The following is a 20,920-nucleotide window of genomic DNA, read 5'->3' on the forward strand; positions in this document are numbered from 1 at the left end:
TTGTTAAAATAGGAGATCACTGTTATCATGGCTTATGTGATATGGGTGCTAGTGCGAGTGCAATACCTCATTCCTTATATGAAGAAATTATGCATGATATCGCACCCGCTGAAATAGAAGATATTGATGTTACTATTAAGCTTGCCAATAGAGATACTATTTCACAAATTGGGATTGTTAGAGATGTTGAAGTCTTGTGTGGGAAAGTTAAATATCCTGTTGATTTTCTTGTTCTTGGTTCCCCACAAGATGACTTTTGCCCCATCATATTTGGTAGACCCTTCTTAAATACTATTAATGCTAAGATAGATTGTGAAAAGGATGTTGTCACTATTTGTTTAGGGGATCTGTCTCATGAGTTTAATTTTTCTAAGTTTCATAGACAACCCCATGATAAAGAATTGCCTAGTAAGGATGAAATTATTGGTCTTGCTTCTATTGCCGTGCCTCCTAATGATCCTTTACAACAATATTTGCTAGACCATGAGAATGGTATGTTTATGAATGAAAGAAGGGAAATAGATGAAGTATTCTTTAAACAGGGACCTATTTTGAAACACAACTTGCCTGTTGAAATCCTAGGGGATCCTCCACCACCCAAGGGTGATCCCGTATTTGAGCTTAAACTGTTACCTGATACTCTTAAATATGCGTATCTTGATGAAAAGAAGATATATCCTGTTATTATTAGTGCTAACCTTTCAAAGAAGGAAGAGGAGAGATTATTAAAAACTATGAAGAAGCACCGTGCTGCTATTGGATATACTCTTGATGATCTTAAGGGCATTAGTCCCACTCTATGCCAACACAAAATAAAATTGGAGGAAGACACTAAACCAGTTATTGATCACCAACGACGGTTAATCCTAAGATGAAAGAAGTGGTAAGAAAGGAAATACTAAAGCTCCTTGAGGCAGGTATAATTTATCGCGTTGCTAATAGTCAGTGGGTAAGTCCTGTCCATTGTGTCCCTAAGAAGGGAGGTATTACTGTTGTTCCTAATGATAAAGATGAATTGATCCCGCAAAGAATTATTACATGTTATAGGATGGTAATTGATTTCCGCAAATTAAATAAAGCTACTAAAAAAGATCATTACCCTTTACCTTTTATTGATCAAATGCTAGAAAGACTATCCAAACATACACATTTTTGCTTTCTAGATGGTTACTCTGGTTTCTCTCAAATACCTGTGTCAGCGGAGGATCAAGAAAAGACCACTTTTACTTGCCCTTTTGGTACTTTTGCTTACTACCTTTCAAAGATGCATGATGGCTATATTCTCTGACTTTTGTGAAAAGATTTGTGAGGTATTCATGGATGATTTCTCTGTTTATGGATCCTCTTTTGATGATTGCTTGAGCAACCTTGAACGAGTTTTGCAGAGATGCAAAGATACTAGTCTTCTTTTGAATTGGGAGAAGTGCCACTTTATGGTTAATGAAGGCATTGTCTTGGGGTATAAAATTTTTGAAAGAGGTATTGAAGTTGATAAAGCTAAAGTTGATGCTATTGAAAAGATGCCGTGTCCCAAGGACATTATTGGTATAAGAAGTTTCCTTGGTCATGCCGGTTTTTATAGGAGGTTCATTAAGGACTTCTCTAAAATCTCTAGGCCTCTGACTAATTTATTGCAAAAAGATATTCCTTTTTCCTTCGATGATGATTGTGTAGAAGCATTTGAAACACTTAAGAAGGCTTTGATTTATGCACCTATTGTTCAGCCACCTGATTGCAATTTACCCTTTGAAATCATGTGTGATGCTAGTGATTATGATGTAGGTGATGTTCTAGGACAAAGAGTTGATAAGAAACTAAATGTTATACAATATGCTAGTAAAACTCTAGACACTGCCCAGAGAAATTATGCTACTACTGAAAAAGAATTCTTAGCAGTTGTATTTGCTTGTGATAAGTTCGGACCTTATATTGTTGATTCTAAAGTAACTATTCACACTGATCATGCTGCTATTAAATATCTTATGGAAAAGAAAGATGCTAAAACTAGACTTATTAGATGGTTCTCTTGCTACAAGAATTTGATTTGCATATTATTGATAGAAAGGGAGTGAGAACCCCGTTGCAGGCAACTTGTCTAGGTGAGAGAATGTTCTTGATGACCCACTACCTATTAATGGTAGCTTTCCTGATGAACAATTAGCTGTCATAAATACTTCTCGTACTGCTCCATGGTATGTTGATTATGCTAATTACATTGTTGCTAAATTTATACCACCTAGTTTCACATACCAGCAAAAGAAAAAGTTCTTCTATGATTTAAGACATTACTTCTGGGATGACCCACACCTTTATAAAGAAGGAGTAGATGGTGTTATTAGACGTTGTATACCTGAGCATGAACAGGAATAGATCCTACGCAAGTGTCACTTCGAGGCATATGGAGGACACCACGCTGGAGATAGAACTGCACATAAGGTATTGCAATCCGGGTTTTATTGGCCTACCTCTTCAAAGATGCCTGTAAGTTTGTTTTGTCTTGTGATGATTGTCAAAGAATTGGTAACATTAGTAGACGCCAAGAAATGCCTATGAATTATTCTCTTGTTATTGAACCATTTGATGTTTGGGGCTTTGATTATATGGGACCATTTCCTGCCTCTAATGGATATACACATATTTTAGTTGCTGTTGATTATGTTACTAAGTGGGTAGAAGCTATTCCAACTAGTAGCGCTGATCATAACACCTCTATTAAGATGCTTAAAGAATTTATTTTTCCGAGGTTTGGAGTCCCTAGATAGTTAATGACTGATGGTGGTTCACATTTTATTCATGGTGCTTTTCGTAAAATGCCTGCCAAGTATGATGTTAATCATAGAATTGCATCTCCGTATCACCCACAGTCTAGTGGTCAAGTAGAATTGAGTAATAGAGAGCTTAAATTAATTTTGCAAAAGACTGTTAATAGATCTAGAAAGAATTGGTCCAAGAAACTTGATGATGCATTATGGGCTTATAGAACTGCATATAAGAACCCTATGGGTATGTCTCCATACAAAATGGTTTATGGAAAAGCATGTCATTTACCTCTAGAACTAGAACATAAGGCATATTGGGCCATTAAGGAGCTCAATTATGATTTCAAACTTGCTGGTGAGAAGAGGTGATAACCCACAAGTGTAGGGGATCGCAACATCTTTCGAGGGTAGAGTATTCAACCCAAATTTATTGATTCGACACAAGGGGAGCCAAAGAATATTCTTAAGTATTAGTAGTTGAGTTGTCAATTCAACCACACCTGGATAACTTAGTATCTGCAGCAAAGTATTTAGTAGCAAAGTAGTATGATAATATAGGTAACAATGGCAAAAGTAAAGATAATAGTTTTGTAGTAGTTGTAATAGTAGCAACGGAAAAGTAAGTAAGCAAAGCACAACATGTGAAAAGCTCGTAGGCATTGGATCAGTGATGGATAATTATGTCGGATGCGATTCCTCATGTAACATAGGGTGACACAGAACTAGCTCCAGTTAATCAATGTAATGTAGGCATGTATTCCGAATATAGTCATACGTGCTTATGGAAAAGAACTTGCATGACATCTTTTGTCCTACCCTCTCGTGGCAGCGGGGTCCTAGTGGAAACTAAGGGATATTAAGGCCTCCTTTTAATAGAGAACCGGAACAAAGCATTAGCACATAGTGAATACATGAACTCCTCAAACTATTGTCATCACCGATAAGTATCCCGATTATTGTCACATCGGGGTTGTCGGATCATAACACATAATAGGTGACTATAGACTTGCAAGATAGGATCAAGAACTCACATATATTCGTGAAAACATAATAGGTTCAGATCTGAAATCATGGCACTCGGACCCTAGTGACAAGCATTAAGCATAGCAAAGTCATAGCAACATCAATCTCAGAACATAGTGGATACTAGGGATCAAACCCTAACAAAACTAACTTGATTACATGGTAAATCTCATCCAACCCATCACCGTCCAGCAAGCCTACGATGGAATTACTCACGCACGGCGGTGAGCATCATATAATTGGTGATGGAGGATGGTTGATGATGACGACATCGATGAATCCCCCTCTCTCGAGCCCCAAATGGACTCCAGACCAGCCCTCCCGAGAGAGATTAGGGCTTGGCGGTTGCTCCGTATCGTAAAACGCGATGAAACTGTCTCTCTGATTTTTTTTCTCCGTGAAATGGAATATATGGAGTTGGAGTTGAGGTCGGTGGAGCATCAGGGGCCCATGAGACAGGGGGCGCACCCAGGGGGGAGGTTGCGCCCCCACCCTCGTGGACAGGGTGTGGGCCCCCTAGCCTTGATTCTTGCGCCAATATTTTTTATATTTTCCAAAAGTTATCTCCGTGGATTTTCAGGTCATTCCGAGAACTTTTGTTTTCTGCGCAATAAACAACACCATGGCAATTCTTTTGAAAACAGCGTCAGTCCGGGTTAGTTTCATTCAAATCATGCAAATTATAGTCCAAAACAAGGGAAAAAGTGTTTGGAAAAGTAGATACGTTTGAGACGTATCAACTCCCCAAGCTTAAACCTTTGCTTGTCCCCAAGCAATTCAGTTGATAAACTGAAAGTGATAAAGAAAAACTTTTACAAACTCTATTTGCTCTTGTTGTTGTAAATATGTAAAGCCAGCATTCAAGTTTTGAGCAAAGATGAACTAACCATACTCACAATAACACTTAGGTCTCATGTTTACTCATATCAGTGGCATGATCAGCTAGCGAGCAATAATAATAAAACTCAGATGACAACACTTTCTCAAAACAATCATAATATGATATAACAAGATGGTATCTCGCTAGCCCTTTCTGAGACCGCAAAACATAAATGCAGAGCACCTTTAAAGATCAAGAACTGACTAAACATTGTAATTCATGGTAAAAGAGATCCAGTCAAGTCATTCCCAATATAAACCAATAGTAATGAATACAAATGACAGTGTGCTCTCAAGCGGGTGCTTTTTAATAAGAAGGATGATGACTCAACATAAAAGTAAATAGATAGGCCCTTCGCAGAGGGAAGCAGGGATTTGTAGAGGTGCCAGAGCTCGATTTTAAAATAGAGATGAATAACATTTTGAGCGGCATACTTTCACTGTCAATGCAACAATTATGAGATGGCGATATCTTCCACACTACATGCATTATAGGCAGTTCCCAAACAGAATGGTAAGAGTTTATACTCCCCCACCACCAACAAGCATCAATGCATGGCTTGCTCGAAACAACGAATGCCTCCAACTAACAACAACCCTGTGAGAGTTTTGTTTAATTATGTTGATTTGCTTTGATCGTTTTAATCCTGGGACTGGGCATCCCGGTTACCGGCCATTTTCTCGTGAATGAGGAGCAGAGTCCACTCCTCTTGAGAATAACCCACCTAGCATGGAAGATATAGGCAGCCCTAGTTGAAACATGAGCTGCTCGAGCATACAAAACAGAAATTCATTTGAAGGTTTGGAGTTTGGCACATACAAATTTACTTGGAACGGCAGGTAGATACCGCATATAGGAAGGTATGGTGGACTCATTGGAATAACTTTGGGGTTTATGGAGTTTGGATGCACAAGCAGTATTCCTGCTTAGTACAGGTGAAGGCTAGCAAAAGACTGGGAAGCGACCAACTAAGAGAGCGACAACAGTCATGAACATGCATTAAAATTAATTCACACCGAGTACAAGCATGAGTAGGATATAATCCACCATGAACATAAATATCGTGAAGGCTATGTTGATTTGTTTCAACTACATGCGTGAACATGTGCCAAGTAGAGTCACTCAATTCATTCAAAGGAGGATACCATCCCATCATAGCACATCATAATCATTATAATAGCATGTTGGCACGCATGGTAAACCATTTAACTCATAGCTAATCAAGCATGGCACGAGAAACTATAATCTCTAAATGTCATTGCAAATATGTCACTTCATAATAAGCTGAATCAGGAATGATGAACTCATCATATTTACAAAAACAAGAGAGGTCGAGTTCATACCATCTTTTCTCATCTCAACTAGTTTACATATATCGTCATTATTGCCTTTCACTTGCACAGCCGAACGACGTGTATAATAATAATAGTGCACGTGCATTGGACTAAGCTAGAATCTGCAAGCATTCAATTCAAGAGAGAAGACAAGATAATATGGGCTCTGAGCTAAATAAAAAATCATGCATATGAGAGCTGCTGAGCATTTTCAATATGGTCTTCTACTCTCGACCCCCAAAGGAAAGAAAAAGAAAATAGAACTATTTACACGAGAAAACTCCCAATAAGTAAAAGAAGAACGACAAATCTTTTTGGGTTTTCATTTTAATTACTACTACAAGCATGGAAATTAAACTAACTAATTTTTTTTGGTTTTTCTTAAGGTTTATCAAATACACAAGAAGAAGGCTAGAAAAAGAAATTAAACTAGCATGGATAGTACAATGAAAGAGTATGAGCACCGACGACTAGTAAAGTGTGTGAACATGAATGTAAAGTCGGTGAGAAATGCGTACTCCCCCAAGCTTAGGCTTTTGGCCTAAGTTGGTTTACTGCCAAGGATAGCCTGGCTGATATCCATAGTTATAACTGGGGTCGTACTGAGATGCAGCAGCAAATGCATCCTGAGCTGCGGCATGTTGGTGCACCGCCTCCGCTCTCCCCTCGTGTTTAGCTGCCTCCTCCCTGGTAACAACGTATCTTCGTTTTGCCTGGTAATCAAAAAGGAAAGGAGCAGGGAGAGTAACATGGAGAGAGCTACGTCTGTCAAAGATTTATCGATACTGAAGGAATTGTTTGTTCCTCGAAAGAAAACAATGTTTGACCATCGCATCATAATATAAATAAGCAGGAGGTAATTCCATATCCCCCTCTCGTGGGGCTATACCAAGATAATTATCAACACGGGTCGCATAAATCCCTCCAAATAAATCTCCTGATAAATCATTATTATGCAACCTACGTGCAACTATTGCCCCCAAGTTGTAATCTTTATTGCCTAACACAACACTCTTGAGGACACAAAGATCAGGGACACACATATGACATGCTTCATCTTTACCGTTAGTGCATCACCAATGAAGAGAGCAAAATAATGTATAGCAATAAAATGAATGCTCCCTATGGTAGCTTATGCTATATCCCTAGATTCTCCCATGTAATACTAGCAAGAAAGTCTTAATATTCAGATTTGTGGGGATCATTGACATTGCCCCACTGCGGGAGTTTGCAAGCAGTTGTAAAATCCTCTAAGTCCATGGTATAAGATTTATCATAAATATCAAGCAGGACACTCTGAGAATTACATGAAGATTTATATTTAAACCTTCTCACAAATGAATTAGTCAATTGATAGTACTGAGGACACTTATCTTGTATGAAGTCCTCAAGATCAGCATTACGCACATATGAGTCAAATTCATCCTTGATGCATGCATTGACCAAAAAATCATCTGATGGCCACTCACAAGCTCGCACTTCCGCGTCCCTTGGTGGTTCATCGTCTTGATCACGCATAGCAAGCCTGGGTCCTTTCTTTATTGAGGAACCACCTTGATACATTCTCCTAGACATATTTCTTTTTCTGAAAAATTTCTGAAATGTTTGGTAACCTCAAAATAAAAGTGAATATAACTAAACAAGATTGGTAGCAACTTCTCCTACAGGTGCTTAGAGCCTATATCATGCATTAGAATTACTTGGACCTCATAAATTTAACATGCAAGCTCAAGAACAGGGTCACCTATGCAGCAAAAATTTGCAATGAATAAAGCACTAGAACAAAAACTAATTGGACCAATGGAGGAGTCACATACCAAGCAACAACCTCCCAAAGAAGTTTTGTGAATGGAGCTTTGAGCAAGGAGATCGAAAATTGCAGCAAAATGAGCTAAAACTCGTGATCGAGCTGGATGGGGATTTTTTTGGGAAGAAGATGGAGTGTGTGGGTGCAGGAATAAGTGGAGGGGGGCCACCATGGCCCACGAGATAGGGGGCGCGCCCAGGGGGTGTGGGCACGCCCTCCACCCTCGTGGCCAGGTGCTTGCCCCCCCTGCAGTGTTTTCAGTGCCTAAAATCCTCAAATAATCCATAACAAATCATACTAAATTTGCAGGGCATTTGGAGCACTTTTATTTTTGGGATATTTTTTTATTGCATACATAAATCAAAAAACAGACATATAATACTATTTTTGCTTTATTTATTCTAAATAATAGAAAGTAAAAAGAGGGTACAGAAGGTTGTGCCTTCTAGTTTCACCCATCTCATGATCATCAAAATGAATCCACTAACAAGGTTGATCAAGTCTTGTTAACAAACTCATTCCGAATAACACAGAATCGGAGAAATTTCGAATAACACTAAGTTACCTCAACGGGGATATGAACATCCCCAACAATAAGAATATCATATTTTTTCTTGATAGTAGGAAGAGGAAATTCAAAACCTCCAATAATGATAGTTGGAATTTTTCCAATAGAATTGATGCTATGAACTTGAGATTGTTTCCTCGAAAAGTGTACCGTACGCTCATTACCATTAACATGAAAAGTGACATTGCCTTTGTTGCAATCAATAACAGCCCCTGTAGTATTCAAAAAGGGTCTACCAAGGATAATCGACATACTATCGTCCTGGGGAATATCAAGAATAACAAAGTCCATTAAGATAGTGACATTTGCAACCACAATAGGCACATCCTCACAAATACCGACAGGTATGGCAGTTGATTTATCGGCCATTTGCAAAGAAATTTCAGTAGGTGTCAACTTATTCAATTTAATTCTACGATATAAAGAGAGAGGCATAACACTAACTTCGGCTCCAAGATCACATAAAGCAGTTTTAACATAATTTCTTTTAATGGAGCATGGTATAGTTGGTACCCCCAGATCTCCAAGTTTCTTTGGTATTCCACCTTTAAAAGTGTAATTAGCAAGCATGGTGGAAATTTCAGCTTCCGGTATCTTTCTTTTATTTGTAATGATATCCTTCATATACTTAGCGTAAGGATTTAATTTAAGCATATCATTTAAGAGCATACGTAAGAAAATAGGTCTAATCATTTCAGCAAAGCTCTCAAAATCCTCATCATCCTTTGTCTTGGATGGTTTAGGAGGTAAGGGCATGGGTTTCTGAACCCATGGTTATCTTTCTTTACCATGCTTCCTAGCAACAAAATCTCTCTTATCATAATGTTGATTCTTTGATTGTGGGTTATCAAGATCAACAACAGGTTCAACCTCTACTTCATTGTTATTCCTAGGTTGAGCACCAACATGAACATTGTCATTAACATTATCACTAGGTTCATGTTCATCACCTGATTGTGTTTCAGCATCAGAAATAGAAATATCATTGGGATTCTCAGGTGTGTCTATAACAGGTTCACTTGAAGAACTAGGTGCCTCTAAATTATTTCTCTAAGAATCTTGCTCAATTCTCTTAGGGTGGCCTTCAAGATACAAAGGTTCCTGAGTCATTCTACCAGTTCTAGTAGCCACTCTAACAGCAAAGTCATGTTTATTATTTAATTCATCGAGCAAATCACTTTGAGCTTTAAGTACTTGCTCCGCTTGAGTGGCAACCATAGAAGCATATTTGCTAATGAGTTTAAGTTCACCTTTAACTCTAGCCATATAATCACTCAAGCTTCCTATCTCGAAAGCATTATTCTTTAATTCTCTACCAATATAAGTGAGGGAGTCCTGGACTAGGGGGTGTCCGGACAGCCGGACTATCATCGTCAGCCAGACTCCAAGACTATGAAGATACAAGATTGAAGACTTCGTCCCGTGTCCGGATGGGACTTTCCTTGGCGTGGAAGGCAAGCTTGGCGATACGGATATGTAGATCTCCTACCAATGTAACCGACTCTGTGTAACCCTAGCCCTCTCCGGTGTCTATATAAACCGGAGGGTTTTAGTCCGTAGGACACACAACCATTACAACAATCATACCATAGGCTAGCTTCTAGGGTTTAGCCTCCTTGATCTCATGGTAGATCCACTCTTGTACTACCCATATCATCAATATCAATCAAGCAGGAGTAGGGTTTTACCTCCATCGAGAGGGCCCGAACCTGGGTAAAAACATCGTGTCCCTTGTCTCCTGTTACCATCTGCCTAGACGCACAGTTCGGGACCCCCTACCCGAGATCTGCCGGTTTTGACACCGACATTGGTGCTTTCATTGAGAGTTCCTCTGTGTCGTCACCGATAGGCTTGATGGCTTCTTCAATCAACAACAACACAGTCCAGGGTGAGAATTTTCTCCCCGGACAGATCTTCGTGTTCGGCGGCTTTGCACTGCGGGCCAATTCGCTTGGCCATCTGGAGCAGATCGAAAGCTATGCCCCTGGCCATCAGGTCAGGTTTGGAAGCCTAAACTTCACGGCCGACGTCCGCAGAGATTTGATCTTCGACGGATTTGAGCCACAGCCGAGCGTGCCGCGCTGTCACGATGGGCATGATTTAGCTCTGCCGCTGGACAGTGCCCTGGAGGCCGCACACGAGTCCGCTCTGACTCACAGTTCAGAGCAGACCGCACAGATCGAGGACAGGTGGCTGGACACCGCCTCGGGAGCTGCAACTTATATGGCGATGGAGCCGAATACTGACCTTGTCCCTTATAAAGCTCGTGACTCTGAGGTGCCGGACTCCTCGCCGGACTCCGAACATCCTGCGCCCCTGCCAACCGAATCCGAGTGGGCGCCGATCATGGAGTTCACCGCCGCGGACATCTTTCAGCACTCACCCTTTGGCGACATACTGAATTCGCTAAAGCATCTCTCGTTATCAGGAGAACCCTGGCCGGACTGCGGTCAGGAGGGTTGGGATGCGGACGACGAAGAAATTCAAAGCCCACCCACCACCCACTTTGTGGCCACTGTCGACGATCTAACCGACATGCTAGACTACGACTCCGAAGACATCGACGGTATGGACGACGATGCCGGAGACTACCAAGAACCAGCGCCCATCGAGCACTGGAAGGTCACCCGAACCCATGATGTATATATGGTGGACACCCCAAAAGGAAGCGATAATGAGGAACAATGGGACGCGGCAAAGGATAATTCCACCGACGAATAACCAAAACGGCGACGCAGACGCCGCCCTAAGTCCCGCCTCGACAAAAACAGCACTCCTAATGACCCAATGATAGAGCAGTGCAAACCAGTGGACGAAGAACATGCAACCAAGCAACCGTCCGAACAGGACGAATTGGATAATCAATCCATGCCCGGCGAAAGCAACAGTCCAGACGACCTCACGCCGGACACACCACCGGAGCATAAGAACCTTCACAAAAGACTTGTCACCACTGCAAGAAGTCTGAAAACGGAAGCTCAAAACAGCGGAAGACATACTCAGAATGAGGTGGAGCAAAGTACTCAAGACCGCGGACAAATATGGCAATAGCCACCAAACAAAGAGCTACCCGAAGCGAAAGCTACTGCCAGAATTCGACGAGGAGGCCATAGAGCCCCCACAGTCAAAAAGCAAAGAGGCCGCCTGGCCGGATAGACGACCAGATGACAGGCCACAAGCTATAAGCGATGCCACACACAAGTCGACTCCTGATCCTCGGAAATCAGACGGCCCGGTGAGGTCCATTTATGGGCCAAAAAAGAGGGCCCCTGGAAGCAACACAACGCGTCGAGTATTCGAAGACAACGGCACACCCAAATACAGGGGCGCCGCACAGCCACTATGTTTCACCAATGAGGTGCTGGATCATGAATTTCCAGCAGGGTTCAAACCCGTGAACATAGAGGCACACGACGGAACAACAGACCCTGGAGTCTGGATTGAGGATTACATCCTCCACATACACATGGCCAGAGGAGATGATCTCCACACCATAAAATATCTACCCCTCAATCTCAAAGGGCCAGCTCGGCATTGGCTCAAAAGCCTCCCAGAAAATACTATTGGAAGTTGGGAAGAGCTCGAGGACGCGTTTAGAGCAAATTTCCAAGGGACTTATGTCCACCCTCCGGATGCAGACGATTTAAGTCACATAACTCAACAGCCCGGAGAGTCAGCGCGCAAATTCTGGAACAGGTTCCTTACCAAAAAGAACCAAAAAGTCGACTGTCCGGACGCCGAAGCCTTAGCAGCTTTTAAACATAATGTCCGAGACGAATGGCTCGCCAGACACCTCGGCCAAGAAAAGCCGAGAACAATGGCCGCACTAACAAGCCTCATGACCCGCTTTTGCACGGGGGCAGCGAACCGAGTACATCCGAGATCAGAGATGGAAACGGAAAATCACGGTGCAGAAAGGATCAGCGCCGAAATAAAGAAAAAAGCCCAAAGAACACGGCGGTCAACGCCGGATTCAAAAGCTCACGGCCGAACAACAAAACACTGCCTCTTAAGGACAACAGTGACGAGCTATCCAACTTAAACAAAATTTTGGATCGGATATGTCAAATCCACAGCACTTCCGGAAGGCCTGCAAACCACACCCACCGAGATTGTTGGGTTTTCAAACAGTCCGGCCGACTCAACGCCGAACACAAGGGGCTCGACGCGCCAAGCGAGGATGATGACGAACCCCACCAGCAGAGCGCCGGAAAACAAAAGACTTTCCCACAAGAAGTGAAAATAGTAAACTCACTTCATGTGATAGTGCGGAACAACAGTGCGACACCCGCCAAAGTAGGTATCGCATGGTCCACCTCAGCGGAACCTCGAGGTTGGATGTCAAAACCAATTACGTTCAATCACCTCGACTATTCCAGAAGTATTCGAAATGCAGGATGGACTGCTCTGATATTGGATCCTATAATCAACGGACTACAATTTACACAAGTCCTGATGGACGGCGGCAGTGATTTAAACCTGCTCTATCCGCACACAATCCGCAAGTTGGGGATAGACCTTACTAACGTCCGACATAGCCACACTTCCTTTAAAGGAGTGACGCCAGGCCCTTACGCCAAGTGCACGGGCTCCTTACCACTAGAAGTTGCGTTCGGGTCATCCGACAACTTCCGACGCGAAAAGCTAATCTTTCATATCGCCCCATTCAAAAGTAGCTATCAAGCACTATTGGGACGTGAAGCTTTTGTCCGCTTTAATGCAATACCACACTACGCGTCTCTTACACTTAAAATGCCCGGTCCACGCAGCATCATCTCATTAAAAGGTCGTTCAAGACCCCGGACACAGTTAGATGAGTCCGGCATCAATAAGCTAGGGGCTCCCTAGCCGCACACCCCTTTACAAGGGGCTGTGCGTATGAGCTAATATAAGCTCAGCCTTATTCATTCATTCATATTTCGATTTTTAATTCATTTTTTGCATGATTACTTTTCAAACTAAGTTCCTCTCTTTTACAGATGAACATCGTGTTACACCCATCCAGGATACAGCACAACGGAGACACACGCGCAGACGTGCAGCAGGGACCCGTGGCAAGGATTCTTTTCAGATTAAGACCCTGCGTAAACCTTTTTTACTGGCTCTTGTTGCTATATATCCCCTGGTTTCTCATTATAACCAGAGAGGAGACTGATGTTTTGGCATCGGCCGCGTCAGAGGACCTTGCGTGTACCTGGACACTAGGGGCTTAGGGCATTGTTCTGCCCGCTATCATAAAGACCGAATACCTTAGGGAGTGTTCGGCGTCTCGAGTTAGGCCATATATGCATCAGCTCCGAATCATGTCTTTGGTCAAATGTTGGGTTTGCCCGGCTCCTGTGTTTTGCTGCCTTACGTTCCGTATCATCGGCTAACGCGGCACCAGGAGAACTACTGCGATTGTGCCCCGGTTCGGCCGGGCGAGCACCTCAGTAGAGAAAGCCGAAAACTGACTGTCATGATACAGCGAGAGACTGGTCAACCACTCGATCGACTACCGGAATGTTTAGAATTCCTCCGCTTTGACGAAGGACCGTTTCCCGGTCAGGCACATACGCGCCCCGAATTCAGGAGAGCGCGGTGCCCCTAGGGGCTATATCGTAGCCCCACCCTCGAACTCCTATGGCTAAGTGAAAGTGATAAAGCATTATAGTCCGGTTGCCTCGTTTGCTACGCTACCACCTCCTTCACAGGACCAAGACGTTGGATTAAGTGTGAAAATGCGCTATTTTGCAAACACCCCCGCACTTGTGCGTGGGGGCTGAAGCCGAACGACTGCCATCTTTCAGGTTATACACAAGTATACATAAACGGCCGCACAGGAGATATTCCAATACTTGCACGCACAAGTACCAAACACGCTTATGTTATAAACATCATTTTACAAATCATAAAGTTCATTTGAACATGACATTTTTCGAGCACTGCGACTCTATTACACGAGCACCACGCAGAACTTCCCCAAAATAGTGCTCGGCGGGTAACCGGCTCTCATCCGAACCCTGGGTCGCAACAGCGGTGGCATCCATCTTTGTCCAATGTGTCTTCACATGGGCAAGGGCCATCCATGCACCCTCTATGTAGGCCGACCGCTTCATCGCCTTGATATGCGACACCGCCCCAAGAAATTGCTGCAATAAGCCAAAATAACTCTTCGGCTTGGGCCTATCCGGCCAGAGACGGGTCACGATATCCGTCATGGCAAGCCCGGACAATCTATTCAGCTCAGCCCACTTGGCCAGCCGATCGGTCAGCGGAAGTGAACACTCCGGACTATGGAATTGAGACCAAAACAGCTCTTCCGTCTTGTGATCCTTCTGACTTCGGAAGTGCACAAAGGCATCCACCGCGCTCGCCGCTAAGTCCAAATAAGTATCCTCCGGACCCCACAGCTGGCCCAGCTGAGCTTACTTTGGATCTGTAAACCTTCAGCGCAGTAGAAAGGGCTTGCCAGCCACAATGTCTCCAGCCTGGCGCAACTCCTCCTTCATAGCCCGCATTGCAGAACGGGCATCCTTGGCTTCGGCAGTGGCCTTCCCCAGGTCTTCTCGCGCCGCTAGGCGCTCCTTTTCAAGAACCTCATTGCGGTCGGTAGCATCTTTTAACTTCACGGCCATTTCGGCCATCTCATCCCTGCTTCGGCAGTGTGCAGCCCTCTCGGCTTCTAGCTCTTCGGCCGCCCTCGAGGCAGCCGCATCACTCCTTCTGGCTTGCTCCTTGGCTTGAGCAAGTTCTGCCCGAAGGCTCTCCACAGCAGCGGCACCATCTGCATTTAGCACACATGTTGTACGGAGTGGGCTTCGGCTCCCTTACTAGGTTACCACGGAGAAAAAACCTACCTTGTGACTCGTCGAGTCGTTTATTGACCAGCGCGATGTCCGCATCCGCAACATCGAGCTGCCGCTTTAGTTCGGCAACTCCATCAGTCCGGCTAGCCACCGAACTATCCGCCACCTGCTTAGGAAAGGCGAAAATCAATACCTGGGATTTTGATCCTCGGCACGCTATCGTTTTCAACACCCTACCGAGTCTCAGGGGCTACTATCTATATAGGGCGCACTTTATGTGTAAAACTGTCAAAGGGTATGTCATTTTTACGTACCTCAAACCCCGCCAGCAAACTCCTGACGGCATCACGCAATCCGCCTTCGGCAGATAAAATTCTTTCAATCACCGTACTCATCAGTGTACGGTGACCTTCTGAGATGGACGCCCTCTCAAGCAGATCCTTCAGCTCCCCCGGCCGCACGCCAGTTGGTGCCGAACTATTCGGCCCTGCCGGACTCGGGGATACCCTCCGTGATGACACTTCAGGCTCGTCCGCCCTATTCGATGGTGCGGCAGATGGAGGCGTCTCGCTCTCCATCATCTCCGAACGGAGTTCCCCCGAAGATGAGCTCATCTGAGAAGGACGGGGATCCGAACTACAAGGTAAAAACTTAAGTTATCCTCAGAAGCACAAATAGGGATGTCCCTTATTACGAAACTCCCTTTTTTCTACTTACGGCTCGCTGGAGGGCTGATTCTTTAGGGGAGATTGTGCGGCTGGAGCCTCTCCGGACGCAGGACCCTCTGGTGAAGATCTCTTCCCCCGCTTCGTGGCTTTGGCCTCCGGGTTTTCAGAGGCGGTCCTCTTCTCCCCCTGGAAGGAGGGATTCTCGATCCCCCCTTCCTCAAAGGCCTCCTTGGTTGAGGTGGTAGTTCCTCTGTTCTCCCCTTCGCCTTCCTCAGAAGGCGCAACCTCCAGCATCCTGACCAGCACGGGATCCGGCGCGGTCTCTGGGAGGGGGGCCGGACACCATATCAGTTTTGCTTGTGCTATCCACTCCTGTTTAGAGGGCAGTTGGTCAAAAGGCGAATCATAGAAAGGCAAACAAACAGTATGTCCAGACACGGAGCTACTTACTTGTATATCCGGGCAATTGCAGCTCATGTCGGCATCCTCGATCAATTCCGGACACACCTCTTGTGATCCGAAGAACAATTTGTACATCTCCACAGGTGTCGTACCCATGAAGTGTTGGAGAATCTGTGGTCCTTCCGGATTAAACTCCCACAGCCGGAGAGGGCGGCGTTTGCAGGGCAGGAGACGCCTAATCAGCATGACCTGCATCACCACGACCAGGTCGATCTCCCTCGCTTGGAGGTCTTGAATCCGGCCCCGTAGTAGGGGCACGTCCTTTGACGGCCCCCAGTTAAGCCCTTGGCTGACCCATGACATCAGCCATTGTGGAGGGCCCGAACAGAAGATGGGCGGCGGCTTCTGCCTGCTGCCCCTGGGAGTGGTTATATAGAACCACTCCTGCTGCCACAAGCCGAGCTCCTCTTGGAAAGGGCCCTCGGGCCATGGAGCATCGACCCTTCTGCTGACAACCGCCCCGCCGCACTCTGCTTGACGCCCCCGATCATCTTCGGCTTCACGTCGAAGGTCTTAAGACACAAGCCGAAGTGAGGGGTGACGCGGAGGAAGGCTTCGCAGACGACAATAAATGCAGAAATATGGAGGATGGACTCCGAAGCCAAGTCGTGGAATTCCAACCCATAGTAAAACATGAGCCCTCTCAGAAAAGGATCCATCGGGAAGCCTAAACCCCGACGGAGGTGGGATACGAAAACGACATACTCGCCGGGCTCGGGGGTGGGGATGACTTGCCCTTCGGCAGGCAACCTGTGCGAAATCTCGTAAGTCGGGTACTTGGCCTCTCGCAACTTTAGCACGTCCTCCTCCGTGACGGAGGAGGGCATCCACCGGCCCTGTAGGTCGGAGCCGGACATTGTTGGAGGTCCAAAGTGCTCAAATCTGGGGCTCTGGGTGTTGGAACTTGGGGCAAGGAGAAGATTCGATGGAGGATTGAAGAAAAGAAACGAGCCTTGGTCCCATTATAGAGAGGGAGAATACCAAGAGCCGTCTCCGTGACCGTTTGGGACTCGCCTCGGATAGAGGGGGCGTGGCGACGGGCACGGTTGGGTTACCCACGTCCGTATTGATGGGAATCCCGGAATAAGGGGAACACGATCTCTGCTTCGACAAGACGTGCCGAGGAAACCGCTTTGCTAAACGCGCTGAGGTGGTATAATAAAAAAACGATTCAAGTAAAGGCTTGGTGGTGGTGTGACGTCATGCCACGAAATACGTCAGCAGATTGAACTTGTGTACATATTATTCTCTCTACGGTGGAATGCGAAATTTATTTTGCAGAGCTGGACACTATCCTGGTGTTCACAATCTTCTATGAATTATTCGGAGGAGGAACCCGCCTTGCAATGCCGAACAATATGCGCGCCGGACTCATCGTCATTGAAGCCTGGTTCAGGGGCTACTGAGGGAGTCCTGGACTAGGGGGTGCCTGGACAGCCGGACTATCATCGTCAGCCGGACTCCAAGACTATGAAGATACAAGATTGAAGACTTCGTCCCGTGTCCGGATGGGACTTTCCTTGGCATGGAAGGCAAGCTTGGCGATACGGATATGTAGATCTCCTACCATTGTAACAGACTCTGTGTAACCCTAGCCCTCTCCGGTGTCTATATAAACCGGAGGGTTTTAGTCCGTAGGACACACAACCATTACAACAATCATACCATAGGCTAGCTTCTAGGGTTTAGCCTCCTTGATATCGTGGTAGATCCACTCTTGTACTACCCATATCATCAATATCAATCAAGCAGGAGTAGAGTTTTACCTCCATCGAGAGGGCCCGAACCTGGGTAAAAACATCGTGTCCCTTGTCTCTTGTTACCATCTGCCTAGACGCACAGTTCGGGACCCCCTACCCGAGATCCGCCGGTTTTGACACCGACAATAAGCATTAAAACTTTCTTGTCTAGCCATAAGGTCATCAAATTCATCTAAGCGTGGGCTATGAAATTTAGTAGAAGGAATTTCAACTTTATCATATCTGTAGAGAGAATTTACCTTTACTACCTGTGACGGGATATCAAGACAATATGTTCCTTCAACAGGCGGTATATTTAGACCATGTATTTCGTCAATAGGAGATAAATTCTTAACATCTTTAGCTTTAATACCTTTTTCTTTCATTGATTTGTTTGCCTCTTGCATATCTTCAGGACTGGGAAATAAAACACCTCTCTTCTTCGGAGTAGGTTTAGGAATAGGCTCAGGAGTTGGCTTAATTGGCTTAGGGATTACCTCAGGAATTGGCTCAGGAAGAGTCCAATTATTTTCATTAGTCAACATATTGTTCAATAGTAATTCAGCTTGGTCAATTGTTCTTTCCCTGAAAACACAACCAGCACAACTATCTAAGTAGTCCTTGGAAGCATAGGTTAGTCCATTATAAAAGATATCAAGTATTTCATTTTTCTTAAGAGGATGATCAGGAAAAGCATTAAGTAATCAGAGAAGCCTGCCCCAAGCTTGTGGGAGACTCTCTTCTTTGATTTGCACAAAATTATATATTTCCCGCAAGGCAGCTTGTTTCTTATGAGCAGGGAAATATTTAGCAGAGAAGTAATAAATCATATCCTGGGGACTATGCACACAACCAGGATCAAGAGAATTAAACCAAGTTTTAGCATCACCCTTTAATGAGAACGGAAATATCTTAAGGATATAATAATAGCGAGACTTCTCATCATTTGTAAATAGGGTGGCTATATCATTTAACTTGGTAAGATGTGCCACAACAGTTTCAGATTCATAGCCATAAAAAGGATCAGATTCAACTAACGTAATTATCTCAGGATCAACAGAGAATTCATAATCCTAATCAGTAACACAGATAGGTGAAGTAGCAAAAGTAGGGTCAGGTTTCATTCTAGCATTAAGAGATTGCTGCTTCCATTTAGCTAATAACTTCTTAAGATCGTATCTATCTTTGCAAGCAAAAATAGCTCTAGCATCTTCCTCATTCATAACATAACCCTCAGGAACAACAGGTAATTCATAATCAGGGGGAGAACTTTCATCATCACTATCATCAATAATAGCATCTTCAACAACTTCATTCTCTCTAACCCTAGCAAGTTGTTCATCAAGAAATTCACCTAATGGCAAAGTAGTATCACGCACAGAAGTAGTTTCAGCATAAGTATCATGCATAGTAGAAGTGGCATCATCAATAACATGCGACATATCAGAATTCATAGCAGTAGCAGGTTTAGGTGTCGCAAGCTTACTCAAAACAGAAGGATAATCTAGTGCAGAGCTAGATGGCAGTTCCTTACCTCCCCTCGTAGTTGAGGGATAAATCTTAGTTTTCGCGTCTTTCAAGTTCTTCATAGTGATCAACAGATATAAATCCCAAGTGACTCAAAGAATAGAGCTATGCTCCCCGGCAACGGCGCCAGAAATTAGTCTCGATAACCCACAAGTGTAGGGGATCGCAACAGCTTTCGACGGTAGAGTATTCAACCCAAATTTATTGATTGGACACAAGGGGAGCCAAAGAATATTCTTAAGTATTAGCAGTTGAGTTGTCAATTCAACCACAACTAGATAACTTAGTATCTGCAGCAAAGTATTTAGTAGCAAAGTAGAATGATAATAAAGGTAACAGTGGTAAAAGTAAAGATAATAGTTTTGTAGTAGTTGTAACAGTAGCAACGGAAAACTAAATAAGCAAAGAACAATATGTGAAAAGCTCGTAGGCATTGGAACAGTGATGGATAATTATGTCGATGTGATTCCTCATGTAATAGCTATAAAATAGGGTGACACAGAACTATCTCTAGTTCATCAATGTAATGTAGGCATGTATTCCGAATATAGTCATACGTCCTTATGGAAAAGAACTTGCATAACATTTCTTGTCCTACCCTCCCGTGGCAGCGGGGTCCTAGTGGAAACTAAGGGATATTAAGGCCTCCTTTTAATAGAGAACCGGAACAAAGCATTAGCACATAGTGAATACATGACCTCCTCAAACTATTGTCATCACCGAGAAGTATCCCGATTATTGTCACTTCGGCGTTGTCGGATCATAACACATAATAGGTGACTATAGACTTGCAAGATAGGATCAAGAACTCACATATATTCATGACAACATAATAGGTTCAGATCTGAAATCATGGCACTCGGGCCCTAGTGACAAGCATTAAGCATAGAAAAGTCATAGCAACATCAATCTCAGAACATAGTGGATACTAGGGACCAAACCCTAACAAGACTAACTTGAGTACATGGTAAATCTCATCCAACCCATCACCGTCCAGCAAGCCTATGATGGAATTACTCACGCACGGCGGTGAGCATCATGAAATTGGTGATGGAGGATGGTTGATGATGACAATGGCGACGAATCCCCCTCTCCAGAGCCCCGAACGGACTCCAAATCATCCCTCCTGAGACAGATTAGGGCTTGGCGGCGGTTCCGTATCGTAAAACGCTATGAAACTCTCCGCGAAACAGAATATATGGAGTTGGAGTTGAGGTTGGTGGAGCATTAGGGGGCCCACGAGACAGGGGGGCGTGCCCCCCACCCTTGTGGACAGGGTGTGGGCCCCCTGGCCTTGATTCTTTTGCCAATATTTTTTATATTTTCCAAAAGTTATCTCCGTGGATTTCCAGGTCATTCTGAGAA

This window comes from Triticum aestivum, chromosome 6B (assembly GCF_018294505.1).
Source record: "Triticum aestivum cultivar Chinese Spring chromosome 6B, IWGSC CS RefSeq v2.1, whole genome shotgun sequence".
Taxonomy (NCBI): Eukaryota; Viridiplantae; Streptophyta; class Magnoliopsida; order Poales; family Poaceae; genus Triticum; species Triticum aestivum.